Source organism: Pogoniulus pusillus, chromosome 32, assembly GCF_015220805.1.
Source record: "Pogoniulus pusillus isolate bPogPus1 chromosome 32, bPogPus1.pri, whole genome shotgun sequence".
NCBI classification, from domain to species: domain Eukaryota; kingdom Metazoa; phylum Chordata; class Aves; order Piciformes; family Lybiidae; genus Pogoniulus; species Pogoniulus pusillus.
This window is the reverse complement of record NC_087295.1, coordinates 10,829,873-10,847,774: the sequence shown is the minus strand read 5'-3', so window position 1 is coordinate 10,847,774 and position 17,902 is coordinate 10,829,873. Positions and strand designations below refer to the sequence as shown.

Below are 17,902 nucleotides of genomic sequence, written 5' to 3'. Positions count from 1 at the left end.
AATCCATATATACATATACAACTAGACAACAGCCCAGCTGCCTCCCTGGACACCCCCTTGGACAGAGCCCAGGGGCTGTGACCAGCTAACACAGTATTATCTCTCTCTTCATACCAGCAACCCAAACCATGATTGGTGCAAAGGAGTAAAGCGAAGTCTGGAGAGGAGCAAAGGAGGAAAACAGGAGAAAGAGAAAAAAGAACACTCTGAACTCCAAACTGTTTGGAATTTTCTTAGACCAGTGCAATGGGATAAACCTGTCTCTCATGTTTTGTTCATCCCCTTTCCGAGTAGAATCCACCCCCCTGGGCTCTCTCTGAATTCTCTAGAAAGCTTTAGCTACAACCAGGACCCTAGTCCTAAACTGTAACAAAGGGCTACCAGTGGGTGCTGCTGATGCTTAAGGTGTGGGAGCTGCAGCTCCTTTGGGGTTAACGTGGGGTGTTGTATGGAGAGCTGACAGCGAGAGACATTAGATCCAGAGGTCAGACTCCTTCAGGCCAAACAAGCCCCTTGTGCAGAAGCTGGAAGAATACTGCCTCGGGATAAAAGCAGACGACACCAAAGTGCTGAGTGGCTGCAGGTGAGCGTGTTGGAGCGCAGGGCGTGAGGCAGGCAGGTCCTCCAGAGGCAGCAGGGAGGGCTCCCTGGGCTCGGCAGTTGCTGGGCTGATAAGCAGCTGTGACTCTGAGCACACTGCAGGAAGCAATTTCTTCTGCTTTGCTCGGGAAAGCAATCTCTGTCTGCAGCGCTGAAGTAAGTCAAGGCGAGACTGAGAATTCATCTGCTTGGTGTCACGGAGAAACGTTATCCCTCAGGAACATCCCTGTGAGACTCTGCATCCCGAGGGGCTCAGCTCATTCAGGTGAAATGAGGCAAGAGTGTTTTCCACGCACACCCGACTGTAACACTGTCTCCTTTTTTTGATGACTTCATTTCCTTTTCAGCGATGCAACTCGAACAAGTCTGGTGTGCACTGCGTGGTGCTGCCAGGACAGAGAGGAACTTCGCCCGGGGTGTGCTGATGGGGTTTTTGCATTGTTCCTCTGTAGTCTGTGTCCCTCCCAAAGACAGCACTATAGCAGCAAACAAATGGCTCGTGAAGGCTCACCAGAGCAACAAACAGCTCTGGAATTGCCTCACAGTGTACAGAGTAATTATAGGGGGAAAAAAACCCCCAAACCCTGAATGAAGTACAGAGCTCCTTGCAAAATGCCACCAGGTTAAACACCGCTGCCATCTCCTCCTCCTTTCCTCCTGACCTGTCCTTTCATTTCAGCATTAAGTGCCCACTTTCTTTAAATAGCTTTTTATCCTAACCAACACTTCTAACTCACAAAGCTGCTTGGACTCGTTTATTTTTGTTGACTGTCTGCACCAGAAGGTTTTCATGCTTCGTTCCTTGTGACTGAGTAAGCTTTCTGGACTCTGTTTGCATTGCTTCAAGCAGCCAGGCAATGGTCACCTGAACCCAGCAATGCTAATCAGCTACCTGGTTGATTCTATGGTCTAGTTGATGGGCTAGGACTGGGTGATAGGCTGGACTGGATGATCTTGGAGGTCTCTTCCCACCTGGTTGATTCTATATGGTCTAGTTGATTGGCTAGGGCTGGGTGCTAGGTTGGACTGGATGAGCTTGGAGGTCTCTTCCCACCTGGTTGATTCTATATGGTCTAGTTGATTGGCTAGGGCTGGGTGATAGGTTGGACTGGATGAGCTTGGAGGTCTCTTCCCACCTGGTTGATTCTATGATTCTATGGTCTATTTGATTGGATAGAGCTGAATGCTAGGTTGGACTGTCTGATCTTGGAGGTTGATTCTATGATTAAAAAGTGTCATATTTAGGAATGGACTACACCTTTTCAGTGCCATCACCCTACAGAGTTTAGGGAGTAAGAAAGGGTGAGGAGGAATAGTCACTGTAAGCAAGACATGGTTTGTAAGGGAGAGCACATCTCTTGTCTCAGCAAACACTAACAGGGAGAATTTGGCTTTGTTTCTCTGTGGGCTGAGAAAACTGCCTCATGTTCTGTCTCCACACAAAGCAATCCAGTTATTAATTCAGATGAATAGTAGCAAGCATCCCTGCATCACAGAATTATCTCATTAAACTGAAGAATCAGTTTAAAACTTCATTAAAATATAACCAGCAGAAAATAATATGATTCTGCTGATATTTGATTTAATTTAAATCCTTAAATTAGGAATATTAAAATGGAGTTTAGCTCTAGAAAAGAGCATTGCCTGATACCTTACCCCTCTATGTGCTGTGCTCCTCCAACAGAAGGGCAGGAGGACTTCTTGGGGTGCCAACTCAGTAAAGCTTAGCGACACCAGCAATGAAGGTGGCCTGCACACAGTCATTCCAAACATCCTCAGATTAGTCAAGCAGGGTTTTGACATTATCAAAATAAGTATTGCACTTCCAATTCAGTCTGGGGAGTTGAAGAACCAAATTGATTCCCTGAGCTGTGAGAAACAATGGCTTCAAGCCAGAGCCTGCTGAAACCAAGACAAAGATGCCCTGCTGACTTCAATAGCTTGCTGGATCACACCCAATGCCAGTAACTGACCTCTCCTCTCTCCTCTCTTCTCCTCTCTTCTCCTCTCTTCTCCTCTCTTCTCCTCTCTTCTCCTCTCTCCTCTCTTCTCTCTCTTCTCTCTTCTCTCTTCTCTCTCCTCTCTTCTTTCTCCTCTCTCCCCTCTCCCCTCTCTCCCCCCTCCCCTCTCCCATCTCCTATCGCCCCTCTCCCCTCTATCCTCTCTCTTCTCTCCCCTCTCCCCTCTCCCCGCTCTCCCCTCTCCCCTCTCCCGTCTCTCCCCTCTCCCCTCTCCCCTCTCCCCTCTCCCCTCTCCCCTCTCCCCTCTCCCCTCTCCCCTCTCCCCTCTCCCCTCTCCCCTCTCCCCTCTCCCCTCTCCCCTCTCCCCTCTCCCCTCTCCCCTCTCCCCTCTCCCCCCTCTCTCCCCTCTCTCCCCTCTCTCCCCTCTCTCCCCTCTCTCCCCTCTCTCCCCTCTCTCCCCTCTCTCCCCTCTCTCCCCTCTCTCCCCTCTCTCCCCTCTCTCCTCTCTCTCCTCTCTCTCCTCTCTCTCCTCTCTCTCCTCTCTCTCCTCTCTCCTCTCTCCTCTCTCCTCTCTCCTCTCTCCTCTCTCCTCTCTCCTCTCTCCTCTCTCCTCTCTCCTTTCTCTTTTCTCTCTTCTCTTCTCTTCTCTTCTCTTCTCTTCTCTTCTCTTCTCTTCTCTTCTCTTCTCTTCTCTTCTCTTCTCTTCTCTTCTCTTCTCTTCTCTTCTCTTCTCTTCTCTTTTCTCTTCTCTTCTCTTCTCTTCTCTTCTCTTCTCTTCTCTTCTCTTCTCTTCTCTTCTCTTCTCTTCTCTTCTCTTCTCTTCTCTTCTCTTCTCTTCTCTTCTCTTCTCTTCCCTTCTCTTCTCTTCTCTTCCCTTCTCTTCCTCTCTCCCTTCTCTTCCCCTCTCCCTTCCCTTCCCCTCTCCCTTCCCTTCCCCTCTCCCTTCCCTTCCCCTCTCCCTTCCCTTCCCCTCTCCCTTCCCTTCCCCTCTCCCTTCCCTTCCCTTCTTGCTTCTTTTTCCTGTGGTAGCTTCAAGCAGTATTTTCCCTCGTGGTTACCTTTATCCCTACGCTGCTGTTCTCCCGCATGCCATTTCAGACTCTTATTGTTTCCAATGCTCTATCATTTTGCATGGTCAGGGTAGTTATCTCTGTTGTTTCACAGAGTGACTCGACTTAGTTAAAATTAAAGGTTGCCAGCATAAATTAGATTAGGTTGGTCTAGTGGTCTGAAAAAGAAAAAGCACTGTAACATGCTGTGTTTATCTTCATTTCCACTGGCAAGAATGGCTGGGTGAAAAGACACTGTTTACACTGTTCTAATTGCAGCTCTGATGACAGCCCCATTAGGGCAAAAGGACACCAAAGTGTAGACTCATAGAATCATCTGAGCAGTTATTTCAACTAGAAACATCATCATATCACTTTCAGCTATGTCATTTCACATTCCTTTTGAAATGCATATGAATCTAGTTGGTAATAGTGTAATGCCATTTATTGTTGTTGAGGTTTCTGCCTTTTTAAGACCATCCATATTAGGCACTTGGAAGCCTGAGGTGAAAAGAACATCTTATCTCAAGTTTTGGGCACTGCAAGAATTGGATGTATTGTTCTCCATATCTTAGCACAGGGCTCTCATGCTATGAGGACAGGCTGAGGGAGCTGGAGTTGTTCAGCCTGGAGAAGACAAGGCTCCAGGGAGAACCAATAGTGACCTTCCCATACCTGAAGGGGACCTACAGGAATGCTGCAGGGGGACTATTTCCAAGGATCTGCAGTGCCAGGATGAGGGGTGATGGTTTGGAAATAGAGAGGAGCAGATTTGGATTGGATATTGGGAACAGGTTCTTTGCCATGAAGGTGGTGGAACACTGGAACACATTGCCCAGGGAGGTATTTGGGGCTCCATCCCTGAGAATATTCAGAGTGGGACTCGCCAGGGCTCTGGGCAACCTGATCTAGTGGAGGATGTCCCTGCTCACTGCAGGGGGATTGGACTAGATAACCTTTGGTGATCTCTTTCAACCCAAACCATTCTATTCTTGAAGAGGAATACAGCAGACATAGGAAGGACAATGCATGGCACCAACCTCATCCACCAACAAATATCTTGAGTTTGATTTTTCCTAGGCACAGTCTAAATGCTTTGGGGCTGGGCTACTGCTGGAGTAATGGCTGGCTCAGTCTTCTTATGCCTCTCCTTAAACCTGGGCTTTGTGTACATTGAAAAGCAGACTGATGCCTCCTTAAGATAGATATTTTGTGCTGTCAGCCCTGTTGGTCCTGTGAATAACTCTCATCACCACTAAAAAGGCAAGAGGATAATGGATATTTACCTTGAAAGGAGGCCAGAAGCACTTCATCTTGGGACCTGCATCAGTCTTTGCAGGCAGAATCCCTGCAAATGTCAAAGTAAGACTTATTGGTAATAATACACAGATAATAATTAGTCTAAATAGATGCTGACATTGCCAATTGCTGCTGTCTATGCTCTGCAGTGTGCATGGTAAGCTGAATGGCTGGCTCCACTGGTGAAAGCTGGCTTGCTTTTTGGTGTTCCTCAGTGATTTGCTTTAGACAACCTTGCTCTAAAAGGCGTTGGACTAGATGATCTTCAGAGGTTCCTTCTAACCCCAACCATTCTGTGATTCTGTGATATCCATCTGTCTGTCATTCCATTATCTAATGCATGGATGTGTAAAGATTGCTCCCCCAAGCTGAAGAATACCATCACTTCTCCAGCATGTGAGAGCAACTCCCCACAGCTTGGTATCAGACTGTAACTCATTGTTCACACACCAAATTTTAGCACAGCTACAGCCCAAGAAGACTCCATTGGAGTCATTGGATGCATTTTCCAATGTGGACACTGCTGGTGTTTTAAATCAATTTAAATCTATTTTCTTTTGTGTGCTTAGACTTCACTGCATGTGAAAAAAAGAGCAAACAAAAAAAAACATACCTGGGAATGGTTTTTGTATTGCTTGTGGAATGGGTTTGTAATTTTTTGGGCTGTGGCTGCATTATGGCTGTCATCTTAAAAGTGCTAGGACTCTTCAAACCTGCTGTTTTCTTCCTTCTTTGTGCAGTCAGTTGCTATTTTGGCAGCTGCAGCAAAAAAGTCTCTACTTCTCCATGGGGTCTGCATCATCATAGGTTTCTACCTGAGATGTAGCTTACACTGCTGAGATGTCACTGTCTGAATTCCATGTAGTCCTTTATCACCACAGAGGAGCATTAATGAGATGCCTGCCCCCCAGCATTGTGTAGCAGCAGTTGCTACAGAATGCCATGGAAGATTTTCACCTTCCATCCCCGGAGGTGTTCAAGAAAAGCCTGGATGAGGCACTTAGTGCCATGGTCTGGTTGATTGGACAGGGCTGGGTGCTAGGTTGGACTGGATGAGCATGGAGGTCTCTTCCAGCCTGGTTGATTCTATGATTCCTCTGGCTTTTGGGAGCAGTTTTGTTTCCATCCCAGTGTCAAAGAATCATAGAATAGTATGGGGCAGAAAGGACCTCTGAAGTTCAATGAGTCTAACTGTCCTGCCAAAGCATTATGACCTAGGGCAGGTCACACAGGAATGCAACCAGCTAGGTCTTCAAAGTTGCCAGACAAGGAGACTCCACCAACTTCTCTAGGTGGCCCATTCCAGGGCTCCAGAAGCCTTATAGTAAAGAAATTTTCCTCACCTTGAGGTGGAACTTCCTGGGTTCCAGTTTGTATCTACTGTCCCTTATCCTATCACAGAATGCCACTGAAAAGAGCCTGGGCCCTTCTTGACGCCCACACTTCAGATATTTATATGCATTCATAAGATCCCCTCTCAGTCTTTTTTGCTCCAGACTGAACAGTCTCAGGTCTCTCAGCCTCACCAGACAGATGTTCCAGTCCCTTCATCATCCCGGTAGTCTCTGTTGGACACTCTCTAGCATATCCCTGTCCCCTGTGAACTGGGAAGCCCAGAACTGGACACAGTACTCCAAATGTCTCAGCAGGACAGAGCAGAGGGGAAGGAGACCCTTTCTTGACCTGCTGACCACACTCTTCTTAATGTACCTTGTGCTGGCCCCTGTGCTCTAGCAACAGTCTTATGGCTACAGTTGAGCACACAGTGCCACTTCTTCTATATAAGCAAGCCTGGAAAGTCCACGTCTTCTTTTGCACCCTGGAGTGTGCTCATAACGTGGTTTCTCAAGGTTGGGTTAGCTGGAAGAGGGAGTACGACAAGAAATGGGCATGGGAGTAAGTTATGCTGGTAAAAAAAAATCTACCAGAGCTGAAAACAGAGCTGCTTGAAAGTTATTTAACAATGCATGACACAGTGCAGTGGCTCAGAGCAGCCGTGAAGAAGCGTCTCGGATAATGAGAGCTGCAGTGGAGTTTCGGTAGGTGTGAGATGTTTGTCCGCACTGAGCAGCATTCATGACTTGTTAAGGCCAAGCAAATAACAAATCACTGACTTCAACAGGCTTTACTGTTTGCTAAGTCCTTACATTTAGATTTACACAGTGAGCCAAACTGCCAGAACCCATCTCGAGTTAGTGAGCTGATTCTCCCCAGCTGAAGGAGCTGGCTTGATTTATGTGATAAGCAATATGCACACGTAGAGAAAATCAAGAGAGCTTCTTCATGCAGGGCCTTTACATGCTTCAGTGCCTGCATATATGCTTCCTTTTGCACTATTGCCAGGGAGAATTCCTTGGCTCTGGTCCTTTGCTCTCCTGAAAAAGATAGGGCAGATGGTTGGAGCTATTCCTTTTAAGGGTGAAACCTTTCATTATCTAGTATCTTCACTGAAGACACCTTACACCTATTGAATCTACAATCCATTTGGCTTCTTTCTTCACTCTTAACATAAAACTCCTCACTGTTCATATTCCAGCAAACTGAAGGCTTTCTTGTCCACAGTCTCTCAGGATCCATTTAGGCAGCAGAAGCGATCCAGATGCCAGCACTCACAGCAGCGCTGCGTTTCATGCTCTAATGGTTTAGCACTATGAAGCTTAACTCTAAGACAAATGCTTGGAAACCCTGCCCTCGGGACAAGAACTACATTCGACCTCCTCTATTCCCCATTTGCCTTTCTTGACTCATCATCTCTCCTGAAAAATCTCCTTGCCTGATGGTTCATTACCTCGCATGAGCATAGGAGGGACAACGCTGTCCAGAGTTAAACAACATGAGTCAGGACTCTGCTATGCCTTGTGCTGTCTGTGTGTGGTAGTTTGAGGGATCCTGGGTCTCCCTTAACAGAAACACAGCCAGCCAGCTTTGCAGATCTGACTGCTCAATGTTTTTGTCCATGTCATCAAGGCTGCTTGAGTAGTAGACAGACTTTGTATTATTCAAGGGTCATCCACTGGACACACTTGTGGAGTGCCACTCAAGTGAGAAGGTTACACATCTACCATTATCGACCTATTCTCTGCTTTAATCCCAGTTGAATTCTCAGGAAGCCAGGACATATGTGTGATCTTCTCTTCTAGTTTTGTCTGCAGCCCTGGGAGTGAGGGTGGTAGCAGCAGCAGCAGTAAGACATGAGAGAATAGGTGGATGGTAGCTTTAAGGCAAATATTCCCTGACTAAGAATACTGAGTGTGTGGGAAAGAAGATGGAGACAGCATATCACAAAAAAAGGTTGATTAAAGGTTAAGTAATCTTCCTTTTGATAATGGACCCCATGAGGCTCTCTCTAAGGCTGCTAAAACAGACTGAGTGAACAGCATCATTGCACAAGTCTTTTAACAACTCTACATATTTTCCACTTGGTTTACAGATCAGGTGCCCCATTAGCACTGCTATGATTTCCTGTCATTCTGATATCAGTTGCATTTTATCCTTCATGATTTCTAGAATACATCAAGTATTGATATAACTGGGTCTTTTTTTTTTCAGCCCAGCAACAGCTTAATCCTCTTCCCATTTCATTATGATAGGTGAAAATTGAGATTGCTGGGGGGGGGCATTAGCTAATAGACACATTACCTGTAGTTCTCAGACAACTGGGGCAATTTTCCACCTCTGTTTAATGGGATGTTATTTCTCACATTGGAATAACCAAGCTATAGAAGTAGAGAAATTCTCAACATAGAATCATAGAATCAACCAGGTTGGAAGAGACCTCCAAGATCATCCAGTCCAACCTAGCACCCAGCCCTAGCCAGTCAACCAGACCATGGCACCAAGCGCCTCATCCAGTCTCTTCTTGAAGACCTTCAGGGACAGTGACTCCACCACCTCCCTGGGCAGCCCATTCCAATGCCAATCACTCTCTCTGGGAAGAACTTCCTCCTAACATCCAGCCTAGATCTGCCCTGGCACAACTTGAGGCTGTGTCTCCTTGTTTGATTGCTGGTTGCCTGGGAGAAGAGGCCACCCCCCACCTGGCTACAATGCCCCTTCAGGTAGTTGTAGACAGCAATGAGCTCTGCCCTGAGCCTCATCTTCTCTAGGCTAAACAACCCCAGCTCCCTCAGCCTCTCCTCATAGGGTTTGTGTTCCAGGCCCCTCACCAGCTTTGTTGCCCTTCTCTAGACATGCTCCAGCACCTCAACATCTCTCTTGAATTGAGGAGCCCAGAACTGGACACAGTACTTAAGGTGTGGCCTGACCAGTGCTGAGTACAGGGGAATAGTAACCCTAGTCCTGCTGGCCACACTGCTCCTGATCCAGGCCAGGATGCCATTGGCTCTCTTGGCCACCTGGGCACACTGCTGGCTCATCTTCAGCTACTCTCTACCAGTACCCCCAGGTCCCTTTCCTCCTGGCTGCTCTCAGCCACTCAGTCCCCAGCCTGTAGTGCTGCTTGGGGTTGTTGTGGCCAAAGTGCAGAACCCTGCACTTGGCCTTGTTAAATCTCATCCCGTTGGCCTCTGCTCACCTATCCAGCATGCTACAGATAAAGCCAAATTGAAGGGAAAAAAAAAAAAAACAACCCAAACCCCAAAGAGGAAATGGTTACAACTTTAAGTGAAGAAAGAAAGCCCATATTAGGCAACTTCATCTGTTTTGTTTGACTCAAAGCTGAAATCTAAAGCCTGATTCTCCACTTGCACTGGTTTTATATTTGGCCCATTGACTTCAGTGGAGTTAATCCTAATTTACATTGATATGAGAAGCAATTAGATCAATAAGGTCTTACTGTTCCAGACTGTAACCAGTGACAGGGTAGGGTTTTTTATTCCCCGGCTAGGATGATGCTGTAAGAGTTGAGAGATTGTTCGTGGCACGGACAAGAAGAGAAGATAAAGCAAAAATAAAGTGCTTCAGACGGTTTCATTCCAGTGGGCTCATCCTCACAGGCCACAGGGGATGGCTTTGCATTTCCATTATGCCACCGTGTGCTCAGAATTCCATTCCCCAGGCATTTTCTCCAGAGTGCTCAGAGCTTCCTGACAGCATGCAGATATACAACATACTCCTGACAATGATCGGTTCCAGTTCTTAGTCTCTGCTGACATCTCTCCCTTCTCTGCATCCCTTTTAAGCATGTTTTTAAGCCAAGTGGCTGCCCTGTGGAGGAAATTAGCAGTGAGCAAAAAGCAGAGAGCAAGTGAGCCCTGAGAGGGATGCGCAGACATTCAGAGCCAGAGCATCCTTCTTCCCATTTGCAGTTCACTCTGCTGCCTAGTAAAGGCTCTGGAAGAAGAAGTGATGAGGTATGTTGCATATCTATATAAAAATTACAGCTGGATTATGCAACCTCAGCGATAGCAGGCAGCAGCTGTGTGTCCTGTGCTTGGCTAGAAGTGTTACCACCTCTTCTTGCCCTGCCCAGCCTCTGTAGCAGGCTCTCACTTTCCCAAGGGAGGATGCAAACTGCGTTTATCAGCCCCACACCACTGCCACTGCCTGGCTTGCAGGCCATCAGCAGTACACATCTCACCACCAGGAAGCCCTGTTCAGGTCATCACCTTTATGCACCATACTGCTTATATGCCTTTCTCTTCAGAGTCCCACCCTACTCTGTCTCCTCATCCCTTTTGTGGTTTCCAGACTCTCCTGACAAAATGTTGCCCATTTTCTGACCTTGATTCTGTCTGGCCAAGTTAGATTGTTTCAGCTCATCTCCCTATCTCCTACAGATGCAGTTCAGGTCCTTCCTGCTTTCCTGGCATATGTGATCACCTGCCTAAAAGACCTTTTCCTTCTGTCTCCTTAAACCCCAATTGAAGGCAGCTTGGAAATTTACCACTCTAATTTGACAGCATTTCATACTTACTTGAGGCAGTGCAGACTATGTCTAGCTCCAGCAGCATGCATTTAAACTTCTAACTATCCACTGAAATCAATAACAGGAGCTCAAATAGGAATTCAAAGCCTAAATGCTCTGTTGGCCCCAAGCTTTGGGTCCTGTAGCAATACTCTGAAGGAACTTAACCTTACTTAATCCTTCCACCAAGCCAATGTTTGTCCTTTCACCGTGGTCTGCAAACAAAGACTTTGCATTTACCAATGATCCATCTTGCAGGGAAAAAAAATAATCCCTCTGAGCTCCTGAGTTCTCTAACACAAAGCATTAATATCTTTGCTGATGGGATAAAACTTCATTCTTGATTGAGGAAACTGAACAAAGAAGCATTTGATCTGATTGACACGGGGATTCTGGTTGCATTGGGTAGTAGGTTTAATCAATAAGCTTTGTCCTTCAGCATACCAATGCTTAATTTGTACTTGCTGCTTCTCAAAATACTGTTTGCTGTAGAATTATTTCTTTGATATGATGGACAAATAGCTGAGTCCACTAAGATAGCCTGAAAGTCACAGACTGTGAACAGCAGGGCTGCTCTTTGGGAGCCCAGGTAAGCTGGCAGAAGCCAGACAGTCATCCCACCCTTCATGTCTTAGCATAACTGCATCAGTACAGGTTGGGAGGTGATCTGCTGGAGAGCAGCCATGTGGAGAGGGACCCGAGAGTGCTGGTGGATAACAAGTTAACCATGGCACAGAAATCTGCCCTTGTGACCAAGAAGGCCAGTGGGATCCTGGGGTGTAATAGGAAGAGTGTGGCCAGCAGATCAAGGGAGGTTCTTCTTCTCCTTTACTCTACCCTGCTGAGACCTCATCTTGAACATTGTGTTCAGTTTTGGCCTCCCCAGTTGAAGAGGGACAGGGATCTGCTGGAGAGGGTCCACCAGAGGGCTGTGAGGATGATGAGGGGACTGGAGGGCACTACCTTACAAGGAGAGGCTGAGGGACCTGGGGCTTTTTAGTCTGGAGAAGAGAAGACTGTTTATAAACACCTGAGGGCTGGTCAGAAAGTGGGGGGGACAGGCTCTGCTCACTTGCTACCTGTGATAGGACAAGGAGCAATGGGTGTAAGTTGCAGCACAGGAGATTCCACCTCAGCACAAGGAGGAACTTCTCTATTGTAAGGTCACAGAGCACAGTGCATTCCTCTGTGATCTGTGCTAGATTGTATGGTCCTGCTCTGGCATGGGAGTTGGACTCGATGATCTCCCTGGGTCACTTCCAACCCCTAATATCCTGTGATCCTGTGATAACCATTACACATGTTATAGTTTCTTGGAAGGGCTATCTGAAGTGGCCACAGATTCCCAGTGTGGTGCCATTTAGTGACTACTGGTATGGATTCTTACTTGGAGGTCTATAAACAGAACAGCTATTCTGTTTAGTGACTTTTATCTAATAACAGTAGCTACAGGAAACTGACTATGGGAAAAACACTTAATGTGATGTTAAAATTGTCTGGAGGCTTTAGAATACACAAATATACACCAGGTGCATTTCTTCTGACTGGTGCTGCTCAGCTCAGTAATCTCTTTCCACAGACAAATTAAGATGCAGGAGGAACAAATATTTAGATTACCACTGGAAAGAGAGCTGCTATGTGTAGATCACCTTTCTACACCTCCACAACATTTCCATCTTGGTGAAGATGTGAATATTGAAGATAAGGCTAATATGCACCTGCATTTGGAGTAGGTTGTTAGCACTCAAGCAAGTCAGATTTCCTTTACAGTTTCAAGTCAGACATGCTGAGTACAAGTGATAAAAAAAGAATTAGTCTTTATTCCAGGAAGTCAGATTATAATTTAGCTATTACTCTGCCAAGAGAAGACATGGCATCTTGGCCTGCATCAGGAATAGTGCATCCAGCAGGACCAGGCAAATCCTTCTGCCCCTATACTCAGCACTGCTCAGGCCACACCTTGAGTGCTGTGTCCAGTTCTGGGCCCCTCAATTCAAGAGAGATGTTGAGATCTCTGGAGTGTGTCCAGAGGAGGGCACCAAGGCTGGTGAGGGACCTGGAGCACAGCCCTGTGAGGAGAGGCTGAGGGAGCTGGGGGCATGTAGCCTGCAGAAGAGGAGGCTCGGGGCAGAGCTCATTGCTGTCTGCAGCTACCTGAAGGGAGGCTGTAGCCAGGTGGGGTTGGGCTCTTCTGCCAGGCAACCAGCAACAGAACAAGGAGACAGTCTCAGACTGCACCAGAGCAGGTTTAGGCTGGATGTTAGGAAGAAGTTCTTCACAGAGAGAGTGATTGGCATTGGAATGGGCTGCCCAGGGAGGTGGTGGAGTCACCATCCCTGGAGGTGTTTAAAAGGAGACTGGATGAGGCACTTAGTGCCATGGTTTAGTTAATTAGAGGGGTTAGGTGATAGGTTGGACTTGATGGTCTCGAAGGTCTTTTCCAATCTGGTTAATTCTGTGATTCAGTGACTCTGTGGCACCTTTGAGTACACTGCTAGACAGTTAGAAGTAGCAGCCATGGTTTTCCAGAAAGTGTCCTGCCTGTCTTAAAAGAGGCAGAGGACCTATGACAAAACCACCCCGTGGGTAAACAAAGAGCTTTGAAGGAGCTGTGGAGGCTGCAGGCATGTGACATTGCGATGGGCTTGACTGGGTATTGCTGTATTCATGAATATTTTCCTACTGTTTTGAAATGAAAAATGGTAAAGCACTTCCTCAACAGATATCAGTGATGGCTTTGGAAGGCTGAGACATTTACTGCATATTTTATGCAATTTAAAAGGGCTTTCTTTTATTTACTGGCAAAGGGCTACTGCTGGTTACATAATTATATATATATTTTAAAAGGCATCTCAAAACATATTTGAAGTGATCCTACACTTAAAAGATGGAGTTGGGGGAAAAACAAAACCACCAAAAAAGAAACTGACTCATTTTTAATGGCACCTGTGGCATGTTTTAATCACTTTTTTTTTACAGTTCATGCAGAGAAGCAAACGAGAGTATTGGCTCACAACAAGGTTGTTACCTGCTTCACACACACAGCCCCTGTAGAACTGAGTAGCTCTCAGTAGGATTAGGAAGAACTGTTTCAGCATAAACAAAGGAAACACTCAAGAAAAAAGCAGTTTATAAACACTAGAGTCTTTAAAAATACTGACCAGTCTGGGTTTAGAATACAGAAGATCTACAGAATACAGGCATGTAGATGTGCTGTGAATCCTCCCCTAGGGATTTTCAAACCTGTTACTCAATGTGAAAAGAAAATTGGTAGAGGAGTGGCAGCCTCAAAAATAATATATGCTTTTATGTTCCGGGAAAGAGAGATGGCTGAGTAAAGGGAAGTTGTTAATACTGGCACCTCCACTGAGAGAAGGAAGGCAATGTTACTGAAGAACAACTAATAAGCCGCAGAGCAGAGGGATATTGTGAACATCCCAGGTGCCAGGGCAAGCCTTGATCAGAGAAAATAAAGCTTCAGTAATGCTACAGTTCCTGGATCAATTTTATTTTTCTTTTAATATATATTCATAGAATCATAAAATCAAGCAGGTTGGAAGAGACCTCCAAGCTCATCCAGTCCAACCTAGCACCCAGCCCTAGACAATCAACCAGACTATGGCACTAAGTGCCCCAGCCAGGCTTTTCTTCAACACCTCCAGGGGACAGCAACTCCACCACCTCCCTGGGCAGCCCATTCCAATGCCAATCACTCTCTCTGCCAACAACTTCCTCATAACATCAAGCCTAGACCTTCCCTGGCACAACTTGAGACTGTGTCCCCTTGTTCTGTTGCTGCTTGCCTGGCAGAAGAGCCTAACCCCACCTGGCTACAGCCTCCCTTCAGGTAGCTGCAGACAGCAATGAGCTCTGCCCTGAGCCTCCTCTTCTGCAGGCTGCACACCCCCAGCTCCCTCAGCCTCTCCTCACAGGGCTGTGCTCCAGGCCCCTCACCAGCTCTGTTGCCCTTCTCTGGACACCTTCCAGTATCCCCTGAATTGAGGGGCCCAGAACTGGACACAGCACTCAAGGAGTGTTTCTATTTGTTCCTATGTATTTTCTGTTTGTTCTTCTGTCTTCCCTATGTATTTCCATGTATTTGTTTGTATGAGCAGCTTCTGGGTGCTCTGGAGTCCTAAGCTCTTTGAGCACTGTATCTGAAGGAAGGCTGGAATCTAGACATGAAGGGAGGTGCTGTTTTTTCTTACCTAGGGCCCTCACCTCCAACAAAAGCCTTCTCTCATCTCAACCTGGTGTCAAAGCAGCCTGCCTTGACAAGCAACAGAAAGTGTTCATTTATTGCCCAGACAAGCTCCGAGGGGCTCTGCTGCAACTCGTGCTTTGGCTGAGGAAGTGCCACATGCTGGGCTAACTTCATTTGCACTCCAACTCCATTAAACCTAATGGACTTTCCCTGGGGATGAAGATGGTTCCTTGAAGCTAGGTAGAAATGAAAGAAGACATCACTTAAGGGAGCCAAGATATGACTGAAATGAAATATGAAACTGTTTCTTCCTGGGCCAGTAGTGGCTTTGCCTTTTTCAGCTTATCTTTTGGCTTGGAAAGAAGTTTATAGCATAGGATATCCATACCTTTATCAAGGCTGTCAACCACACTCTGGGAAGCACATGCTTCCAGACTGCAAATTCCTCTTCTCCAGCTCACTGCTTCCATCTTTCTTCTGCCTTCCCCCCCCCCCCCCCCTTTTTTTTTTTTCCATAAAACCAATGTTTTGATGTTCTCTTTTTGTTGGTTGGTTGGTTGGGTTTGGGGTTTTTTTGGTTGGCTTTTTTGTTTGTTTTCTTTTTCTCCTGCCCAGCTGAGCCTTCTTTTTTTGGAGAAAAATAAATAGAATACTTTCTTGATGTTCAACCTAAACTCAGGAGTGATGTGTATGTTAATAATTAACTGGCATGGATCTGATAGCTGGCTTTTGCCAAGGCATATTTGACAGTGGGCCAGCAGCTGAAAGCACAGGCAGTGCTGGCCTTCAAAGGTGGTAGGTCTCAGTAAGACTTCAGATTCCTCTCCTGCCTTTTCTCTATGCCTTAGTGCAATCTCAGTGCTCCCAGAATTTGTGCTATCAGAGTTTCTGCTGTCAGAGCACCCCTGCTGGGAAATACAGCAGCAGCACAGAGCAACAGTGCTCAGCACTGATATTCAGATACATTTGACATCAAGGGAGGTTATTCTGCCCCTGTGCTCAGCACTGGTCAGGCCACACCTTGAGTCCTGTGCCCAGTTCTGGGCCCCTCAATTCAGGGGAGATGTTGAGATACTGCAATGTGTCCAGAGAAGGGTGACAAAGCTGGTGAGGGGCCTGGAGCACAGCCCTGTGAGGAGAGGCTGAGGGAGCTGGGGATGTGCAGCCTGCAGAAGAGGAGGCTCAGGGCAGAGCTCATTGCTGTCTACAACTACCTGAAGGGAGGCTGTAGCCAGGTGGGGTTGGGCTCTTCTGCCAGGCAACCAGCACCAGAACAAGGAGACACAGTCTCAAGTTGTGGCAGGAGAGGTCTAGGCTGGATGTTAGGAGGAAGTTGTTGGCAGAGAGAGTGATTGGCATTGGAATGGGCTGCCCAGGGAGGTGGTGGAGTTGCTGTCCCTGGAGGTGTTGAAGCAAAGCCTGGCTGAGGCACTTTGTGCCATGGTCTGGTTGACTGGCTAGGGCTGGGTGCTAGGTTGGACTGGCTGATCTTAGAGGTCTCTTCCAATCTGGCTGATTCTATGATTCTAATGGGTCAGGCAGTTTGGCTCCATGAAGATCCATTGTGTGTCTCCAAAGTGCTGTGTCCTGGGTCATGCAACCCAAGAAATTAGGAGTGGGACAGGGGGGTTATTATTAAAGCCATACATTAGGACAGGGCTCTGAAAACTGACCTTTTCAAAATTCTGTGTTTTGGAGCCTTTTGGAAGCGATATCTGACTTTGTATGTTGAGACACAAAAGCTGATCTGTCTTAGATGACACCCAGGGTACCAAGCCTCTTTCTCTGTTCCCCAGATGTATGAAAGCACAACTTTAACACAGACCATACAGAGACACTGCTGTGTACCGTTGGCTCATTGGGACTTCACTGTTGGACAAAGTGATAGCTCATCTCCTCAACACCTTCTAGCAAATTCCCTTAGAGATGTGAGTGAGTGTCCTTCTGAAAAACACCTCAGAACTTTGGATTGCTTGACATTAAACAGAGACACAAGGAGGTATTGAAATCAGTGGTCACTGAGGAAGGATTTCTAGAGGCCAAGTACACAATGTGTAGGAGTTTGTTAGTCATTGCTCACACAGAGCATTTGACTTGGGCCTGAGAGGACATGTGATGAATGGTGCAAGCTGGAAGCTGTTCCTAACCTCCCCTAAAGTTCACTGCATGGAAATAATAACCACCTGATGACATTTTGCAGGGTAGCTGGCACCAGGACACAGCGAGTGTCTTCCTTGGAGACTATGACAACAAGGAAGTGCTGAGCCAAAGAACCATGTGTGGCTAAAGAGGCAGCCCACAGAAGCGCAGTGGGAGGGCACACCTCCTTTGGAAATGCTCCTGGGGAAGGTCTGGAGTTCAGAGGGAAGAAGAAGGTAGGAGAGTTCTCCCCCTTGCCTGTTCTGATATTCTTCTGAGGACTAAGTAGCTAGCTCTCTTATAAAGCAGAGGCAAAACAGCTTGCTAAATTTGGTCCATCTGATACTTAAAGATTTCCAACCTGCTTGATTCTATGATTAAAGAGCTGTGCCTCTCTTGCATTGACCACAGTGCCATGCCCAGCTGTGGTGAGAGTGGAAAGGCTGTGGAAGAGGCGTCTGAAAGCACCACAATGAGATGAGATGGTGGTGAAGGAAACACCTAACTACACCAGACTCAGTGCTGGAGTTTCCAGGTGCCTCCAGTCTGGTCTAGGACTAGTTCTGAGACCTTTATAAGAAGATGACCCAGGGCTGTTACTGAGCACACAGACGAAATAAAGGACCAGGGCAGGAGGACAACCTCTCCTTGAAGTGCCAAAGATGCACCATGTGGGCAAGGAGGGGCTAAGCCTGTTCCACCTGTTCCTCTCATGCATGAGGCCGATGGAACCAACAGCATCATAGAAATACAAAAAGTTTTGGGTTAGAAATGATCTTCAAGG

General features: G+C 46.8%; 1 long non-coding RNA gene across 1 annotated transcript; it reads left to right on the top strand.

Annotated features, from left to right (window-relative positions):
- The first annotated feature begins 712 nt into the window (after nucleotides 1–712).
- Nucleotides 713–17,423, top strand: LOC135189422 (uncharacterized). Its single transcript, XR_010308070.1, has 3 exons — nucleotides 713–865; nucleotides 16,776–16,907; nucleotides 17,180–17,423. It is a non-coding gene; the product is annotated as an uncharacterized LOC135189422 (long non-coding RNA).
- Nucleotides 17,424–17,902: the final 479 nt, after the last annotated feature.